This window comes from Brachyistius frenatus, unplaced genomic scaffold, assembly GCF_029030835.1.
Source record: "Brachyistius frenatus isolate BFR_SWC_R1_liver_20210118 unplaced genomic scaffold, ASM2903083v1 Contig_190, whole genome shotgun sequence".
Classification (NCBI taxonomy): Eukaryota; Metazoa; Chordata; class Actinopteri; family Embiotocidae; genus Brachyistius; species Brachyistius frenatus.
The window spans coordinates 567,669-586,987 of record NW_027210789.1 but is presented as its reverse complement, the minus strand read 5'-3'; the positions used below and the strand labels follow the sequence as shown (position 1 = coordinate 586,987).

General features: G+C 39.3%; 1 protein-coding gene across 4 annotated transcripts in view; it reads left to right on the top strand.

Moving 5' to 3' along the window:
- The window catches only part of tnr (tenascin R (restrictin, janusin)), a 157,943-nt gene that overhangs the window by 64,656 nt on the left and 73,968 nt on the right, over positions 1–19,319 (top strand). For 2 of the 4 annotated variants that reach the window (XM_069718325.1, XM_069718326.1), the window contains one exon: positions 8,990–9,042. The gene's annotated coding sequence lies outside the window, so the exon portion shown is untranslated. Of the gene's footprint in view, positions 1–8,989; positions 9,043–19,319 lie in introns of those variants that run through there. The other 2 variants (XM_069718324.1, XM_069718323.1) reach the window with 1 other exon arrangement.

The following is a 19,319-nucleotide window of genomic DNA, read 5'->3' as shown; positions in this document are numbered from 1 at the left end:
GTAAAGCTTCAGGTTGGATTTGTGTGTACTTTAATCTGTCTCAGCTCTGGAAACCAGGTAGTCATGCATATGTACTTAACTCATCTACTTGTCCTTTATAACCAAAATAGATGGAAAGATGGTGGAAAATGTTGTTGTGTCCATTAATGTGTTTTTCAGTCAAATCAATCAATGAAGGCTGGTACAGTGAATGCAGTTATGTCTCATGAATGTGACAGACGCCTGGCTGACCACAAACTGAATGAGCACATGAATGTGTAGATTGAAGTTCAGAATTTTGTTTTGTGTTTTTTCTGTCTCAATTACATACAATCTGATATCAATCAGGAGTCCAAAGTCAGATTTTCAAAGTCAGACATGACGATTACAGCTACACTTAAATGTTTTGGTGTGTTTTGAAAATCATTTACCTTCCTGGGACCTAATTTATTAATTTCAGACTAGTATTGTTGTGGGTTTTACATTTGTACCTTCTCAACATACAGGGAGCATTTATGGTTAAACCTGCATTTACATACCTTTTAGCAAATTTGAAAGGCTTTAAATCCCTTGCAGCCTTATTTTGGTTTTCCTGTTTCCTTTGCAGCATCTGAGTCCGAGTCTTTCTCAGCCTATTGTCACCCGTGAGCCTCGAATTCTTTCAACAGAGATTTCATGTTTTTGACTTTTTTCTGTCTGCATTAATAAATGTTCTTTGGGGAGGAAAATTGGCAAATTTCACACCAAATGAAACTAATAGCGAGTGTAGTTTCTATTAATATAGTTAATTATAAAATAATCTTATTGTTTTATAAAGTCTTTATTTAATCAAATTCTCCATGTGAGTACGTAAATTCACCGTTTAGCAGAGGTCCGGCTGGCTGTTTTCCATGAAGTCTGAAGAAATTCACGGGCTTGTGTCCCCCAGATCTCTTTTGCTTATAATGTTCCCACTGTAGTGGGTTCAATAGAAACTGATTGAGCGCTGCTCTCCACCTCTCTCACGCTCCCTCCACAGTCCCAGTCATCCTCCAGGATATCCGCAGCCAGGCCTGCAGCCCTAACCTCTCTGCACTGGTCTGACAGGGACTGTACTGTCTGTAAAGGCTGATGAGTGAGAGAGAGTGTGAGAGATATTGACTGTGGTGAAGGGAAGTGGGTACTTTGTGCACAATGTGTAATATGCAGTGGGTAAGGAGACCAAACCCTGGTCCTTTGTGCGATGTTTTTTTTTTTTATTTTTTTATTTTTTTAAACAGTTTACAAAGGTTTTTACTGTGAGCTAATTGATGATATGATCTGAAAAATAATATGTAATATAATAATAATATGCAAGGGAGCAGGTATATCATCTCTCCAACCTTTAATTTCGACCTGACTATTGCTCACTGCTTCAGTTTACTTCGCTGTCATTGTAGTCTGGATACCCTGCTGCTATTAAGGTTTGCTTTAGTACTCTGAAGGGCGGACCAATCAGTGACCAGTGTGGGTGACTAAGTGCAATGACATTGAAGTAGTTCTAACAAGTGCAGCAGCAGTAGAGTTTTGGTACACAACTCAAGGGATAGAGCAAACAATGCTGATGGGTTAAAGGCTGCTCCAGTAGTTTCAGAAATATCTGGAGGTGTACGCCCCAAGATGCAATGACTGGAGACAATTCTCAATGCAGTAGGGCCAGACATATATATTAACGCAGTGAATCTGGGGCTAGTTGGTTAGTAGTAGTCAAGTTGACATCCAAATGAAGATAAAATGTTAACCAAATGTCCAGAAAATCTGCAGTTTGTTTCCATCCACCGATATGTCACTACATATTCTGATAAAGTTGTTCATTCAAAACAGCAGAAGAAACAGCTTTCATGTTTTAATGTGGAATCTTGTTTATAAACCTAAAGACAATTAAATGTCCCATATTTCATGTCATACTGTTTTGGTTTATGATGTTGTGGCTGTGAGATAAATGTGACTTTTCACCTAAAGTACTTACCTTCACAGGAGGTATCTGAGTAGGTGTGACAACTTCAACAACCAGTGTATTGACCTCTGCCTGCCACTCAGTCATAGAAAAGCACTTTAGAGTCGTGACTTCAGAGCCTGTGAAGAAACACAAAGGAAGCACACAAAATCAGCGTACATCGTGTGGTGAGGAGAATATCTTAGTTCTTTGTTTCTGCCTTTCTGTTTTTGTTTCTTTTAAGTTTTGCAACTGAATATGTCTTAGTCTCTAGAACTGGATGCTGCAGCTTGACAGAGTAATCATCTTCAGCTTCAATTAAAGGTTTTGTTTCTCTATGTCATCAAATTTAGGAGGAATATACAGTTCTAAGTGACTGATTTCAGTGATATAAAACTATTTAAACTAAACTTAAATGATTCAACTATCATATAAAATATGTCACTAGAATAATATGAATCTTCTATTACTTCAGTACCCGTGTGCTTTCTGCTGTTGATCCTCAAGGATTTTACTTTGTATCCTGCAACGCTACAAGACAGATTTGTGAACTTTTAAGTTGTTGTCTTATTTGACATGCAGATTCATCAGATAGCCTGACTTTGTTTTATCAACTCTTAATTTACTCCTTGAGCATATTTTCTTGTTGACTTTCTCTCAGGCTGCCTGTCACCTTGTCTCTGTTTCTCTGTCCATCTCTGTGGGATTGATTACCATCATAATGAATTGTCTAACGTTAAGGCTGAGTGATTCAGAGTATCACACCTGACACCTGATATTTGTCTCCCTGTGGTTTTATGTCTATCTCTGTGTCTATAGTTTATGCAGGTTTTGCTTGTCATTTTTATCTGTTTGTGTGGGCACATGTTTAGTTCAGCAATACCCAAATTAAAAGTCTATTAAATTAAAAGTCTAAGAATATTCATGTAAACATCCCTACACCACAAACTTTGGGATCATGTATAAATTAAACTTCAAAATAAAACATTGGCAGAGAGTGTGTAGGTGTGCGTGCATACTCCCGCACGCACACACACACACACACACACACACACACACACACACACACACACACACACACACACACACACACACACACACACACAGACAGACAGACAGATAGGATATCATGCAAGTATAAGTAAGGCTTGTGTGGGAAGATCAAACAACTCTAATCATGCTGATTGCACAACACTGAAGGATTCACGTACTTTCCCATTTTGAATTTAAATCTTCACAGCAAAAACCCCAGTTTGTTTTCATTATTTAACAGTCAGTTACAGAAGTACACTTTTGGTCGACACATTAGTTTCATTTTGAACATTTTAGAAATACGGACCGGTATCATTGTCTAATAATACACATCCTTTCGAACCTAAAAATCTGTCACTTAAGCTATCAGTAGCTGAACTCGATTTTACTCAGATTCTTTTCTGTTGTTGGGTTGTTGTGTAACTAGTTGAGACATTTGCCTTCTTCTTTTTCCAGCATGTTAAATGTTGTTTTAGCAAACTGCTCTGATTAATTAACGAAGTGCATCTACAATGTGATTGATCATTCATTGTCACTTCCTAAGCTGCATCACACAGAACATAATCAATAGTGATTCGATGATGGTCTGAGCAAATATCTCATAGAATAAGTATGTGGTCTTAGCTGTGTGATGAAGCGCCTCCAACCCCAGAACTGTAATAATTACTTCTGGAGATAGCAAAAGCACCAGTAAAAACTGATTCATGTTGTGTCATACAGATTAAATAGATTAGTATTAAATCTTTATTTCTATTTTTTTTACCGAACAAAGTAAACTTAAAACCAGAACTCAAAGTTTTGCTCTTTGTCACCAAAGTTTAAATGAACACAGGCAGGTAAAGCCGTAGTGCTCTTGTAAGTGTAGTTAACTCCAAAAATGTCATTTCCTGCCCAGCAAAGATAACAGATGTCTCATTTTGAGCTGCCCTCACTCCCATAAATTAACTCATTGTGCTAACAGTGTCACAAGCAGTGTTGGCTTCATTATTTTTTAATGACATAGTGGAACGATTTCTAAATTAAATCCTGACATTTGGAACATCTGAGTGAATTAAACTATTGACTAATTGGCTCACTATAAAGAGAAAACTGTCTTTGTCCTTCCACCTTCATCACTGTTGGCATGGGTAATAAACACTTCCTAAATTAAATCCAAAAGTATCAGGTTAATAATTATTCCTGGAATCATTTAAAACATGAGGCAATTTCAGTATTGAAGTCAGCTCAGTAAAACGACATTACATCAATACACAAGAAGAAAAAAAAAATTGAAATGACTTTACTTTTATATTTTTTTTAATCAAATTTAAAGGTCAGCAGAGTTTTTTAATTTGTCCTTAATTTTAAAAAAGTTATTAGAAGTAGCCTCTTTAACACTAATGTCTCCTGTGCAATATGTCCAGTGGCTGAAATATTTAAATGCAATGTGTCTTTATGACCACAATTGTACATGCTGAAAAAATTATATTTACATTCAATTAAGTGTTTCAGGATAATCCTTCTACAAGGTTACAACTTGTAATAGTAAAAACAAAACAAAAAAAGTATCTATTATAACTAACTTCAAAACCAAAATCAAAACAGATTAAAGACGGTTTTTTTCCCACTTTTCTTTGTGTTTCTTCACTGTACACCGAGTTTTGCAGTTTTTATGTTTCCCCATTGCCCTTCAGCATCCTCATCCTAAAAACACAAAATAAAATAAAAATGTTTCTGCTCAAAAGCTCCAGTAGGACCATGTGATGAAACCTATTTGATGACACATTAAACAAGTTTTATTTTCTTGTGGAAAATGATGGTCTGAGACCCATTTTTCATTGCCATAAAAAGGGCAAAGGCAGGTTTTTGGTGTGGCAGGTGATGAATGGTTAGTGGGAGGGAATCCATCTGCTGCATCAACACAACGGAAATGGGATCGTCCAGTGAGAAAAAAATTGCACAAGCAGAGGAACAAGCAGGATTCATAAAAGACCTGAACTCACTGTAGAGTAGAGTTGTGTGTGTGTGTGTGTGTGTGTGTGTGTGTGTGTGTGTGTGTGTGTGTGTGTGTGTGTGTGTGTGTGTGTGTGTGTGTGAGAGAGAGAGAGAGAGAGAGAGAGAGAGAAAGAAAGAAAGAAAGAAAGAAAGAAATGGAGACAGAGAAAGGATGTCTTTCAATTCAATTTGCTTCTCTCTTTTTCTTGTCTTCTACCTCTGTCTCTTACACACACACACACACACACACACACACACACACACACACAGAGATAGAATTCACTAGTGGCTGTATGCCATCTTGACTAAATACAAACAATCTATCATCTGAGATATTTCATACTTTCTCAATTCAATAAGCCAATTTGATTTATGTGGTGGCTCTAGCGGCTTTGATATAGAATTACACTGATGTTTAGGACTAAAGACGCTAATGTACATTAAGTCCTATATATTTTCAATTTAAGTTGCACGTAAAAAAAAATCCCTGAAAAGTAGTTTTTCCAAATCTGTTTTTCCCCATAAAGTTTAAGAATATTTTTGTTGAATCAACTTGTGTTCTCAGTCATGTGCAGAAAATGTTGCCGACATTCAAACTGTCGAGGTAACGGCTACGTGCTGAGCTTATCCCTTCCACTCACATATGCATATAAATTATTGTAAATTAAATTGGATGTTTGAGCTACTACATACAGAATGATGTATGTGCAGAGTTTCTCGGTTCTCACTTGTATAAGCATCTTTCTCAGACATCTACTCTACCAATTATGGCTCAGACTCAGACTCACAAGTGTGATATTAAAACTTTAGACCTCCAGGGCAATTAGAGTCAGAATGGACTTCAATGAATGAGAAATTGTAGCTAATTCATTTACGCTTTGAAAAGTGGCATTTGTGGATTCTTCTTCAGAAACTCTTTCACTAAAGTTTACTAAACATTGTTCATATGGATCTGCAGTTCAAGAAATGCCACATGGTTTGTAGTGCATGCAAACTGATTGGAAGCCACTGTTATCAACTTTAAGGCTGCTCCAGGAAAATAAAACTATTTGTCTCCAAAAGTTGTTTCCACAGATGCAGTTTGAGACAAAAAAAATTATCACATTTAATTCCACCCAACTGCTAACCCTAACCCTGCTTATTCAATAAAGTACTGCAGCCAGTAATCTTGCCATATGTCACTCCATACACAGTGCTTGTATTATCAATTTTATTTTTGGCCTTTAATTGTATTAAACCTATTGTCCACAAGAAATGAAAAGCAGATGGGATCTGTGAAACAAGTCGGTAAACAGGCACAAATATTTTTGTTCCACTCCTCCAAGTTTTGCTTTGTGAATTTACGTAATCAATAATTTATCATTTCCATCTCCATGTTTGCTTCATCAGGACTATATACCTCTAACAGTGAGCCATCCTCCCCAACTTTCTTTCTTAAACTTGCTGCTATTGTTTGGTTAGGCGGAAACAAAGATGGAGGCATGCAGATTATTTACTATGCACATTCATTTCTGTTGTCTTACATTGTTTATTCATGCTCATGTGTTTTTTTTTTTTTTGCAACATCAGCATTTTTCAGTGGCTGCTGGCCCAGCGAATAAACTGCGGGAACATGATATGATTTACACTCGAAAGCGTTTCTTTGTGTTGTTCTCACAACTACAAAGCTGTCTGAGGAAGGAAACAGGACCATCTGTATCTGTCTCCTCTCTCAGTGGGACAGCATGTAGAAGTGAAACAAACAGCCTGTGTACACTGGTATATGTGCATGGTGTTGCAAATGATTCAGAGATCTGTTTTATTGTTTGCGAGTGACTTTTGAAGAATATGGATTTGTGAATACATGTCTCTGCATCTCCACACTGGTGTTTGTCGATGCATCTACCGTACTAAAGATAACACACACACACACACACACACACACACACACACACACACACACACACACACACACACACACACACACACACACACACACACACACACACACACACAGAGAGAAAGACTCCCTCACGCTGTTGACTCAGGCTCAACAATTGCCATCCAACTTCAAAAACCATCCGTGTTGACAAAGCCGTAGCGAAACATGTCCGTGGTTACCGTCTTTCCTCTGCACGTCTCGCTAATATGCTAACTTTACTTGTCAGACTTTGCACGGTTGCTCATTTAAAGTTGTTTATTTTTTTGAAGGAGTTCCAAACAGAACTTTCTCATGGCTAAACTAGTCTCCGAATGTTTCTGTTGTTTGTGCCAGTGGCATCTAATCTCACAGTAACACACATATTTTACAGGAGCCTGGTAGTAACGTGTTCTTCACCAGAACTTTTTGTTCTGAGGGCAAACAGCTTTAAGGTGAATTATTGCCACCTGTTGGCGATGGCATCACATTACCACCAGTCTCTTGTCATAACAAGGGAAATGATCATTTCCTATTGAAAATCATGTCCTATTCCGAACCTGTACAGCTTGTAAAAAGTTGTGAAATACTACAGGTCTGTTGAGATTTTCTTGATCGGAGCACAAAACTTTGGAGGGAGGAGTTCAGGGCTGATGTTAGGATCCACAAAGAGTCTGACTTAGACATGGGAGTGTGCTATTCATATCATCTCTACTTCAAATAGTTCCATCTAGTTTCTTTTTACTGTGATCACATTATTTTCTCCTGGGCTCCATAGTATTTTTCACCTTAATGTTTTGGTTTTACACTCCTGTTTTGGTTAACTCTCATCTGAGTCAATTCCAGCAGCCATGTTCAATGTCTTCAATAAAAAAGCTCTAATAAAGTCACTGTATGCTTCCTGCTCAGCACCAAATAGCAACTAAGCACATAGTTTTCTCAGGAGTTGGTGGACAGCAGCGAGAAAAAAAAGAGAGTGAATATCTAACATTTGTTTGTCAGGACAAAAACAAAAGTCCAAAATAAATGGTAACATTACTCGTCAGCCTTACAGTATAAGGTGTGTCAATCTTGTGTTTACTGCTTGTTGTGCGGCAGTTACAGTAGCAGTTTACTGTTGTTGCCTAATTGGTTTCAATGAGAGTTCAATTTGTCATAACAGGTCTTATACTACATAAGAGGTAGCAAGTATTCGATAAATACATTGTGAAACACATCTGAAAATAATATTCAAATATGTAAACAGTCTTAAATTGCATGTTGATTTCCCTTATGAAGGGGACAGATGGAGATGAGTGTCTCTCCCACTTACTATGTTTGAAGAACTAACAGTGGAGCCTAGCTTTTTTTGTTTATTTAATCAACCTTCTTTGCTGGAAGAAATCGAAGTGAAAATGACACCGTTTTCAGAGAATTTGCAATTCCTCTGAGCTGAAAACAGCCCGGCCAGCAAAGCATGTCATTTTATCTCTCAGAGGGTGAATGAGACACCCTCAAGACCAAGTGGGACTTAGTTTTGTGTTTGCGTGGGCGCATGTGTCTGTGTGTGTGTGTTTGTGCCTCAGGAGGTGCTTTGCAACAAAAAAAAAACCTCAGCAGCACACCAGATGAGGAAGGCAAATAAGTACTTTTTCTTCTTCCATGTTGATAGAAGAGCCCCAACATGTGCCTGTTCTTTCTCAGCAGGGGGAAGTGTCCATGCTTACACCTCTGTGAGAACTGCTGCTGTGAATGAGCTTTTGTTTGTGTTTATATGTTTGTGTGCGTGTGCCTGACGTTTCTCTGCAATGCCCCATGGTTGCTTTATCATTTTAAGAGAGCCACTGGAGGCAGGGCTTGTTTGCACTGAGAATATAAATGCTGACTTACATTGCTCATTTAATATATGGACACTGCCAAGCTACAAGGGACAGAGGAGGCTTAAGAAGGCTTAAGTGTATGTTTCTACCTGTGGTTTGTATACATCTTGGTTTGCGTTGTGTAGTGTGTGGGCAAAATAAACACTTCTGCAGTGATAGCGTTGCTACAGCCTGTGCAAGCAATTTGCATTTCAAATCATTTCTAGGGAATGCTGCACTTTTAAGTCAGGGAGGAAACAATTCAAATATGTAATTGTTGAAATGCTAATTTAATGTTTTCCCTCTCTTGGACAGGTGCATATTCAGAGAGAGACTGGCAGCACGAGAACAAAGTCCTCACAGAAAAGGTACCACTCACACACGCAAACAAAAACACACACCTACGTGTTGAGACGCATTAATGAACAACTATATTTTTCCCTCTGGCCAAAGTGTAATGTTCAATTTAACGGTCTAATGTACCTTAATGACTGCTTTATGTGCATGGGCTTATTGTGCATCCATCAACCTGAAGCACATCTAATCATACAATTAGCCCTCATCTTGGGCTAATTTCCATGTATGTATTCATCACCATAACTGGCGTCCTAATAGGAACACAAATGGATTGTCAGTTCTCTATCACATGGTGGAAGCACACACACACACACACACACACACACACACACACACACACACACACACACACACACACACACACACACACACACACACACACACACACACACACACACACACCACTGTCTATCTGTTTGTCTAGACAAACACAGAACGCTTACCCTCAAACCAAGACATATACAACTCTATGATGAGTATTGTACCGCACCACTGACCAACAGATGCTGCACAGTTAACTTCTGAAGTGTCGACTGAAGTCACTGACAATTTACATGCATGTGTGAAAAGGCTTGTGTCTGTAAACTGATGGAAGGTCATCCAGTGCAATCATGCATTAGGGACCACGCAGTCAAATGTAAAATGTTTTTCTACCTGGTGATTGGCAAGATCTCATCTTTGACTTGTGCAGTCACGGATCTATGATTTTTTCTTTAGTGTCTGTTTCGAGTTGGTAGGAGCCTAAATTACTGTGGAACAAATAATAAATGTACACAGGCAGTCCAAGAGTCTCTAAATTTGTGCTAACACAACAGAACATTGTTTCAAAATCGTTTTCATTTGTTGGAAGCTTTTTGGAAATGTTGCGACTCTTGCTTTCTGAGCACACTGAGAGGTCATGTTACAGTCGATCTCGGTGATGGCAGTCTGTCCTCCCTCTGAATGTCAACCAAAAAACACCTAGTTGCGCTCCGGCTCTAACACGCTTTCCTTGGTCTTAGACAGTGATGTTCTACCACTCTTGAAATGGAAATGTCACTCAAAAGCTCTTACTCGGAGCATTGCTCAGTCGCTGCAGACTTTATGAAGAATTTCAGGGGTCTCCATTGCTGATTTCCCTTCCTACCTAAGCAAATGTTGCAAACTTGCAAGACTTACTCATAAAAGTTATTGCTTTCCCCTGATCCGTGCACATTACTGAGCTGCGATCTGTTCCTGCGCAACAGAACGTTTCACAAGGCTTTGATCTCACCTTGTACATGTATTTTAATACAGATCAACATATACCTTTCAGTACAATTAAAGTCATATCTGTCCTTTTTATGGAAAGCTATGCCACCATAGAAATGATTTGTGTGTTTCATATCCACTCTCTGATTTGGGAATATGATGCACTGCTCTGCCTAATTACACATGGGTTAAACAGCTTGGGTATCTTCAACACTTAATTAAATTTTCAGCCCTGGGATATGACAAAATAAGTACACAACCCACCATGCTCGCACACTGGACTAGGGAGCTATTTCACAGAGATTTCAATTTTAAGCAGCGATTATCAGGAGTATGGCAGGTGTCCTCAGGATGTGCCCCGAGCTCCAGAACTTCAAACAAGACAAGGAAAATAAACCTATTAGTTGTAAAAAACAGGATTATGATGAGGAGCTCTCAGTTTACACTCCATGACCATTGTTTTTCCTTACAGCCCTTACAGGAGTGGCATCACTGTATGCATATTAATCCTTAGGCATTATTTAATGTAATCTTTCAATTTAATGTCAGTTAAAAAATAATTTTATAGATTTATGAAATATTTAAAGTGTGTCATTATGAAGTAATTTCTGCAGTCTCACAGATTTGTTTTGAGGTTTGGGGAGGTATTTTTCTGTGCAGTCGTGATCTGATTGTTTTACACCATTAACACTTTCAAAAACAGTTTTATTGCAACCTACACATGTTGAATCTTCAGATGTCTTTTACTTGGAGGTTCGGGCTTGTTTTGCTGGAGGAGCAGCGATTTATTTATGGAAGCGGTTTGATCTTAAATATATGAGGTTAACAGCAATGAACACACCCTAATGTGTCTGCAGATATAGTCATCGATTTGCTTGCTGAAGTTGAAAATTGAAGCAAAGCAGGGAAACAGTTTCTTCATTGTCTTAACGGAATACTTGGAGAGTGTTGATTGCAGTGGAGAGAGAAAATAATTTAAGAAAGGAGGAGTAAAATGGAAGACGCCAGGAAGCAAAACAGAGAGAGACAGGGAGATAGTGATTGCCTGTTTTCTGACTTTGTTACTGCTTTATTGCCAACCTCTTCATCAATTAAACAGTTCTTCTACTCCTGCATAATAACATGAGTAGACGAGCCACACGCAGCACCAGCCATGGTTTGGAATCAACTAAACTACTAAACATCATGTGGTCAAGCACACAGAAAGAAATTTGTTTCAGAATGAGCCAGTTTATTCTGACTGAAGTGGCCTGATTGAGTTTAGCCTCTGGTTATTAGAAGCATGCCAGTACACAGCAGCCATTGGAACAGGTGCAAGGTAAACAACAGGACTTGAACACCACAGAAGCATAGACACATAGTCAAAAAGCAAGAGAGGAGCGAGAACGATGGAGAGAGAGGAGGGGAGAGAAAGAGACAGCATAAGTAGAGTGGAGACAAGAGGTGAGAGTGGCAGCAGTGGAAGCCTTTGATCTCAGGTTTCTAATCAATGGGGATTATGGTCTATGTGCCTGTGTCAGTCCTGATTATGGCAGCAGCATCAGGAGCTAGTGGGCCTCCAGAACAGTAGCAGACTAACACAGCTCCTTCTTCTGAAGAGAAGCATCCTGCAAAACCCTGTTTAGGTGCTTCTGATCACACTGTTTGACTGAAATTTAACTTGGAGATGGATTAATTGTTTCTAAAACAGTTGTGTTGGTGTAAATTCTGGTCATACCCAGTGACAGTCTGTGGAGACTCCACTGGCAGACGGTTCTATTGTGACTTTAGCGCACCTGCAATGTCGGGGTGTGTCTCCACTACGGGGGGTAAACATCGTGAATACGAGACAGAGGAAATCACATGAAACATAACATTTCAGACGAGTATGAACTGCAGCATGTGAACAGACAGACCCTGGAGAACTACTTTAAAATCTTTGAATGGTAAATTCTTTCAACTTCTGCCGGCAATAGAATAATTTCATCCTGCTTATCTGGGGACTTGAGATGTTACTGACGTTTCCCTGAAACAGATTTTGGAAAATAATGGAGCATCACAGGGAAAGGGTTTCAGCATCAACATGTTGTGCACAAACAGATGTGGTCTTGTACTTAAAAAAAAAAAAAAAAAAAAATCTGTTTCTACTTTTGCTGTTTTAAGACCATGCAGTTGGAAGCAGTTTGAGTGGTCTGTCACTGCCATAGGCTCCCTGCTAAAGAAGTGGACCTTTGTATCATCTGCTCACCAGGCTATTCCTGAAACTGATAGCATCACAATCTGATGTCCTGGTATTGAGATGTAGCCACGACAACTCATCCAGTCTGACCTTACCTCCCTCAGCACTAGAGGCTTTTCCAATTTGACGCTGTGGAAGCTTGATCAATATTGGATGTCTCAACAGTCTGCCCCTACCTCTCAGACCCCTGACATTTCCTGTAACAGGTTGGCTAATGTCTACTGTCGAGAAAATGCAGTAGCAATGCAAACTTTTCAAGCAAAACTAAAAATGGGACCAAAGCAAGTTGTAACTACACACAGTTCTTAGTTGCAAAAGCACAAATCAAATGAAACTCCAACAAAACCAGACACAGACCAGCTAACGGCAGTTCAAGAACTTCCAGCCCTCAAAGTAAGTTTTTAAAGTGTTTGGCTTGATCTCTTCAGACACGTTGTTCAGAGAGTCTTCTGGGACCCTGGTGAAAAAAACCTTGAACCTTAAGCGTCTGTCTCAACTGTGAATTGCCCAAAGCAGTGCTGCCTCTGGATCTCAAGCTGTGCTTGGGCTCACAAAGGCTTAAAAGCTCAGATACAGATAGGTGCTAGTCCAAGACGTGTCTTAAAGGTAATGAATAAAATTTGTAGATGAGTCCTTCATTGCACTGGTAGCCAGTAAAGTCAAGCAAAAGAGCTTTCTGACCGTCTCAGGCCAAACACACCTTAATGATTGATGAATTCTTTATATTTTTAATGGTAAGTGGAAATGTAGTAAATCCAACAGCTTCTTTAAACAAGAGCAAAACCGTACCACAGATTTATACCTGAAGACGGTTGATAGTGCCACTCCATCTACTCTCATAAAATGATTGGCAAGGGACTTGACCGTCAGATTATTTGTCTACATTTCATGTCGGAAACTCTTCAGTTTTACAGTCATAAAATGGTCATTAATCTCACCCAAGATTTTGTAGCTAAATCAATAAAAAATAAAGCCTCAGAGTCCAGCCATAGCTTGGTCAATAATTGATGGTTTGAGTCAACCTGACCTCAGTCAGTAATGGAGGTCCAACCAATCCTGTCTGGGACAAAGTAAACATTAAAAGGAAGGTTGAGTTTTTTCTGGCAAAATAATATTGTGAATTTCAGCAAAGATGTCCAAGTATGTAACTGCAATACAAATTCAGATGACAATCCATCCTACATTTACCATCTGTTGATATTGTTATTGTTGTTTTTTTGCTGAAGATGCAGGGTTTTTTGTTTTGTTTTCATGGTCAGTGAATTCTAGAAGTATTTTTTTTCAGACAGTAACTATGTTTGAGTTTATTTGACAAAAATATGTATTTTTACATAAATCTGGACTGTTATCATTACAATATTTATTGAAAACAGAACATCTTTTTTTAAAACAAGATTTAAAGTGGATTGATCCCATTGTTGGGTTTTAGCCACTGCCCAGCTGTAGGGACAGGTGTGGTTATTTTGTATTGTTATCTTATTAGCCTGCTTTTGTGTTGTTGTTGTTGTTGTTGTTGTTGTATTTAAATAATACTCATATTGGTTCTTTTTCATTACCAAAAAATCAGGCTCTTCTTAAATTGATCATCCAAGGAAAAAAAGGCAAATTCAGAACAGGTTTAGAATAAATTTATACTTTGAATATGACAAAATATCATTTCTGCATCAGGACAGAAAAGTAACTATAAACTCAGTAATATCTCAAAAATAGTCAGTGAAATAAACAATACTCTGCTACTCTGCAGCAGGGACATTTCTCCGTTGTGGTTCGGAGCGGCTAAGATTGTTACTAAAATGATAACAGCTGCTCAGTCAGTCAAATCTCAGCAAGCATGGTCAGGTTAGGCTAACACATTGACGCTCACTGCGGGGCTAACCCCTTTTACTATAATTAGCAGATGGTTAGCTGGTCACGGTAACTTAGCTTGAGTCTTGAGGAGTTGTAGCATTTATTCATTAACAAATCGCTTAAACTGCACAGGCGCTTCACTGTTACGTTCACACAGCTAAACTGCTAACTTCATACTGTGCTCCGGTATCCGATCAATAACCTCACTGTCACACGTGTGCTCTCTCTCGACCACACACTGCCTACACTCAGCAAAGTGTTTTTTTTTTCTGTTGGTTCCCTTCTTTGTTATAACGGTTGGGAAAGCATGAAGATCGCTCAGACTAATGGCACAATCAAAACCAGGGTGGACCATCAAATCCCCAAAAGCATCGATAAGCCTGTTTCAGCATGAAACATGGTCGTTATTTATCACCACTACATGTTTCTTCATTTCAATGCAAACACTACATTCAGAAAGGGATTTTATTAAAGCGGGACAATGTCACCACAAATATAAGCTGATAATAATGAAACATAATACCATTTTGGCTTTAAAGTAACTACTTATAATGGTTATCTGCCGTTGAACTGTTTATTTGGTAATTGAATACAATCCCCGCCGAGCGCCGGGAGCACTTCTTCCCTCGCTGTCGCGGCATCGAACTGACAGACGCAACAGAAGAACGTGTCAATCCTTTTGATCCCTTGTAGTTGCTTTATCGTCTCTGCACAGCTTATGGTATTGGATTGTGGCTGCGTTTTGTGTGTCATTTCAACCCACCGTAAATCACTGAAGTGAGAGAAAAAAACCACATAGCACAGGTGGGAGGAGGAGGACTTTTTTCTCCACCTATTTACTGTATATGAAATGTGGAGGGGGACGCGTTGTCATTTCTGTCCCGCAAGAAACAAAACCCCTTTGAAAGACGAAGATGAAAGGAGAGAAATGGCTAACCAGAAAGGGAGAGAGAGAGAGACCTGCTGACAACAAAAGCACACGAGGTGACAGACGGGAGGTGTTTGAAGTGTTTTTGTCCATTTTTTTGTTTTGGGTCATGCCTGAGCAAAAAGATAGGGGAAGGAAATTGAGTGAAAGGGAGGGAAGTAGAGGCAGAGAACTACAAATGCATGTCAAACTCAGGCGCTAACAAGCTGTTTGATGTGATGAGGAGAGACAAAATAAAAGAAATACCACTTCTTTCTAAAAACCTTATGCTTCTTAGAAAAGCAAGGTAGTATAGATTTGTGTGGATTAATGCCAGAAAAATGGAAGGGAATAGTTTGTTTGTTTTGGTTTGGTTTGTATTGAATGTTCAGAATATATATATGCTTGAACTCCCTGTGTGAAATGCAGAACAACTTTTGGTCTGGTTCGCTTGCGCCTTCTACCTTCATGTTTTCATTTTTGTTTATTTATTTTCCATCCTAAAATGACCAGTGGGCAGCTCTGAAATGGAAAATGAATTTGCTAAAAGCCATGTATTGTGTCAGGACTGAATAGAGTAGCAGTGGGTATTCGGCTGCAGCAGACAGTGAGAGAGAGAAAAAAAGATCTTTCCTTCTGACTCATAGCTGAGTGAACTCAAAAGGACTGTTACCTTTACCACTCTCTAAATTATTAACTGTCCTCTTACGCTTTTTCATCTGTCCATTCTGTCTCTTTTGCTGGTTCTGTTCTCACCCACCTTTGTCGGCCTAGTGCAGTTCTTGTACAGTTTGTTAGATTTGTTTGTTGTTGTTCTCTCTGCTCTCTTTTTATAATTTTTTCAGCATGTATCAATAGTTACAGTTTCATATTGTCACAATACACAAAACAACTTTTGTGAGAGACCATCTTTCCACTGAGGACAAACCAGAGATGCAGGAAGACCTCGTGAGTTTAGTCCAGTGAAGGCTGAATACAAGAGAGAGTCAAGGTGAAGCCTTGATGGAGTGCAAATACATGTAGTAATGACACTGGTTTGAGTGTTATCTACAACATAACACCGGCAGTTAGTTGGATTTAATCATGCATTATAAGAAGCATTGTACAATCTAGTATAGTGCCAATGCTTATTTAAAAAAAATTGATGACACTGACTGAAAACAAAAAACTTCCCATAATTGGTTCCACTTGTCATCTTGTATGTCATTTTTAGTAAAAGATAATGTTCATCTCCCACCCCTACCTTTCAAAATCTAACTCTTGGCAGGATTTCAATATGCTGTATTGGCAATAGCATCAGTGGAATTGGTTATTAATTAGCATGCGAAAGTAATAAAATCTGTGAATGTCTGAGTGATAGCCTAAGAGAAAGAAGGTCAGTCTGTGCTGCGTGTTATCTCAGTTCTTCCTGTGAACATTTGTTTACATGTTCCCTGATAAATGGATCACAGTGTGCAGTGTGGAGCAGACCGTCATCAGTGGCCTGGGGTTGTATTGTTTGCTGTAGAATTAAATCCATTTCTTGGTCACATCTTTGCTCTGAAGCAGCCCTGAGATGCAGGAAAAAGACTTGTGCAGCCCAATGGCAGAGCTCAATGGTCCTGAAAGACGGGGCAATTTGGCTAGAGTGATGAGAATAATGAGAAAAGCATCGTAATGTTGCCAGAGTCCAATTCACAAGGTGGAGAAGGAGAAAGAGTGATTGAGAATGAGAGAGAGAGAGAGAGAGAGAGAGAGAGAGAGAGAGAGAGAGAGAGAGAGAGAGAGAGAGTAGAGATGCAGGGATGGAGAAGGAATAAAGGGACACAAGCGACAGGAGAGAGGGAGAGAGGATGAGCAATCACCCTCGCAAGAAGGCCCGGTATTGGTTTTATGTTCCTGTTGAGGTGGCTGCACATTAACCTGTGCAAATGGAGGTTATGGCTTTACTTTCACATGGCGCGAGAGGAGGGGATAACGGGACTTCTGCCAGAGAAGGAGAGTCAGAAATAAATGAACGCAGAAGAGGGAGAATTCTGTCTTTCCATCTCTACAATATGTGGCTCTCAGCCTGAAAACCAGCATCTCTGGAAGACCAGATTTACTGTGCCGAGTGAAAAAAAAAAAACTTTTAGGGATAACGAAAATCCTCAGAGAAAGAGAGAAAATGAAAACGCTGTCCGAGAGATAAGAGGAGATGGTGAAAATGACAACTTGAGATAATGAAAAATGAGAGCAGCAAATAAGAGAAGATGGACCAGCATAGAGCAAAGGTGATTTTCTGAGAGGTGAAGTGAAAGTGTGAGTACAGCAGAAAATTGTCCTCTCCCTCTGTCCTGACTCCACATCATGACACAGCAGTGTGACGCTGCAGAACAGGGACAACATTTCAGGAGGTTTTGTGACTCTGATAGCAGTTCCTGACTGAGCCCGACACCCTGCCGGCAGCATCTTAAACAGTCCCTCCAGGATTTCACAAGTGAGTTTTTTGCGGTAAATTTGGAAAAAAAGGAGAAAAAAAAAAGGTGATTGTTTTTAAACTAACTAATAATAAGTTACATCTAAAAAAAATAATAATAATAAGCCTGCTGCACATCATAGACATACTTTACTTCACATACTTTTTTTATTTATTTATTGAACTTAGACATGTGGCTTAAAGTTACAAAAAATAAACTGTTTTGGAAAGCTGTCTGTGACTCAAATATTGAATACAAAGAATACATCTGTTGTCAAAATAAGAGCTTCAGATGCTGTTTAATTAATATGAATTCAACAGGGATGATAAGCAAAGATAGAATAAGCAAAGAAAAACAAAGTGCGGTGTCTTACAACTTCAAGTGTGTTAAAAACTAATTTTACATTCAGAACTCCTCATTCCAATAACAATAATTTTCCAAAATGCTCGTTACTGTATTTTTTTCCTGTAAGTACGGAGCACAGAGTTTGTTTTGCTGATGAGAGGAGATGGTGCAGAGCTGTGTTAGTTGCAAATGAGAAGTTATTTTGGTTAATAAAGCAAGTTTTGTTTGGAAAAGTGACTTTATGCCGTAATACGTTCAGCAGAACTTCTGTTGGCGCCATTTTTCAGCAGAAACATTGCAGGAATTTTGCTAAACTGAAAGCTCCCGCAAACTGTCCAGAGATTACTTGATTATGCATTAATTATTGCGAGAGATACTCTGACTTAAACCAGAAGCAGCACTTCATATCTTGCGCTGCGCTGACTGCTCATGATCACAGTGTCCCTGTAAGACCGGGAACACACTGACCAGTGTGATTGCTTAATAAACATTTTCACTGTCCTCCTTTGGACTCCCGTAAAGCCATAGTAAAACAGTCAACTGCTCCCAAGGCTGATTTATCTGTTCTCGCGGAACCCCCGGAGGGCCGCAGTGAGGAAGGAGACCACATACAGATTGAGACATTATGTCTACAGGGCAGACAGCAAACACTTAGTAAGGAGGCAGCAGTCTAAAAAATCCCCGTGGCCATCGAAAGAGAGTAACACACACGCACGCACGCACGCACGCACGCACGCACGCACGCACACACACACACACACACACACACACACACACACACACACACACACACACACACACACAGTGAGAGTTAATGATGCTTTCCAGCACGTATCCTTTCCATAATCCAACGGGGATGTTAATCTCCTGTGGGTCCCCTAACTGCTAAAACACACAGATACACACACCTACACACAGTTTTTCTGAGAGGGACTATGATCATGAGGTGTGTGTGGGAAGAGAGGCTGCCTCTCATTTCATGATGCAGCTCGCTGGGTGAGAGAAGCTTGTTTAGCACTCTGCCCCTCAACTTTCCTTTTTTGCATATCTTGAACCCCCTTGTCATTATTAAATCCCTGTAATTGTTTTACTCTCTCTCCTACCTGTAATTAGAATGTTATTTCTCTCTAGTGCACACATCTTTTGTTTACTTTTATTGCTCTTCATCACATGCTTTTTGTTTTATTTGAATACGCAATCTTCTTCGTCTTCACAAATTCCTGGCCAAACTTCCTCAAGTCATTCACGCTGTATCAGATATGATGTGTACATGGATAACTCGTGCAGATAATGGTAACGGTG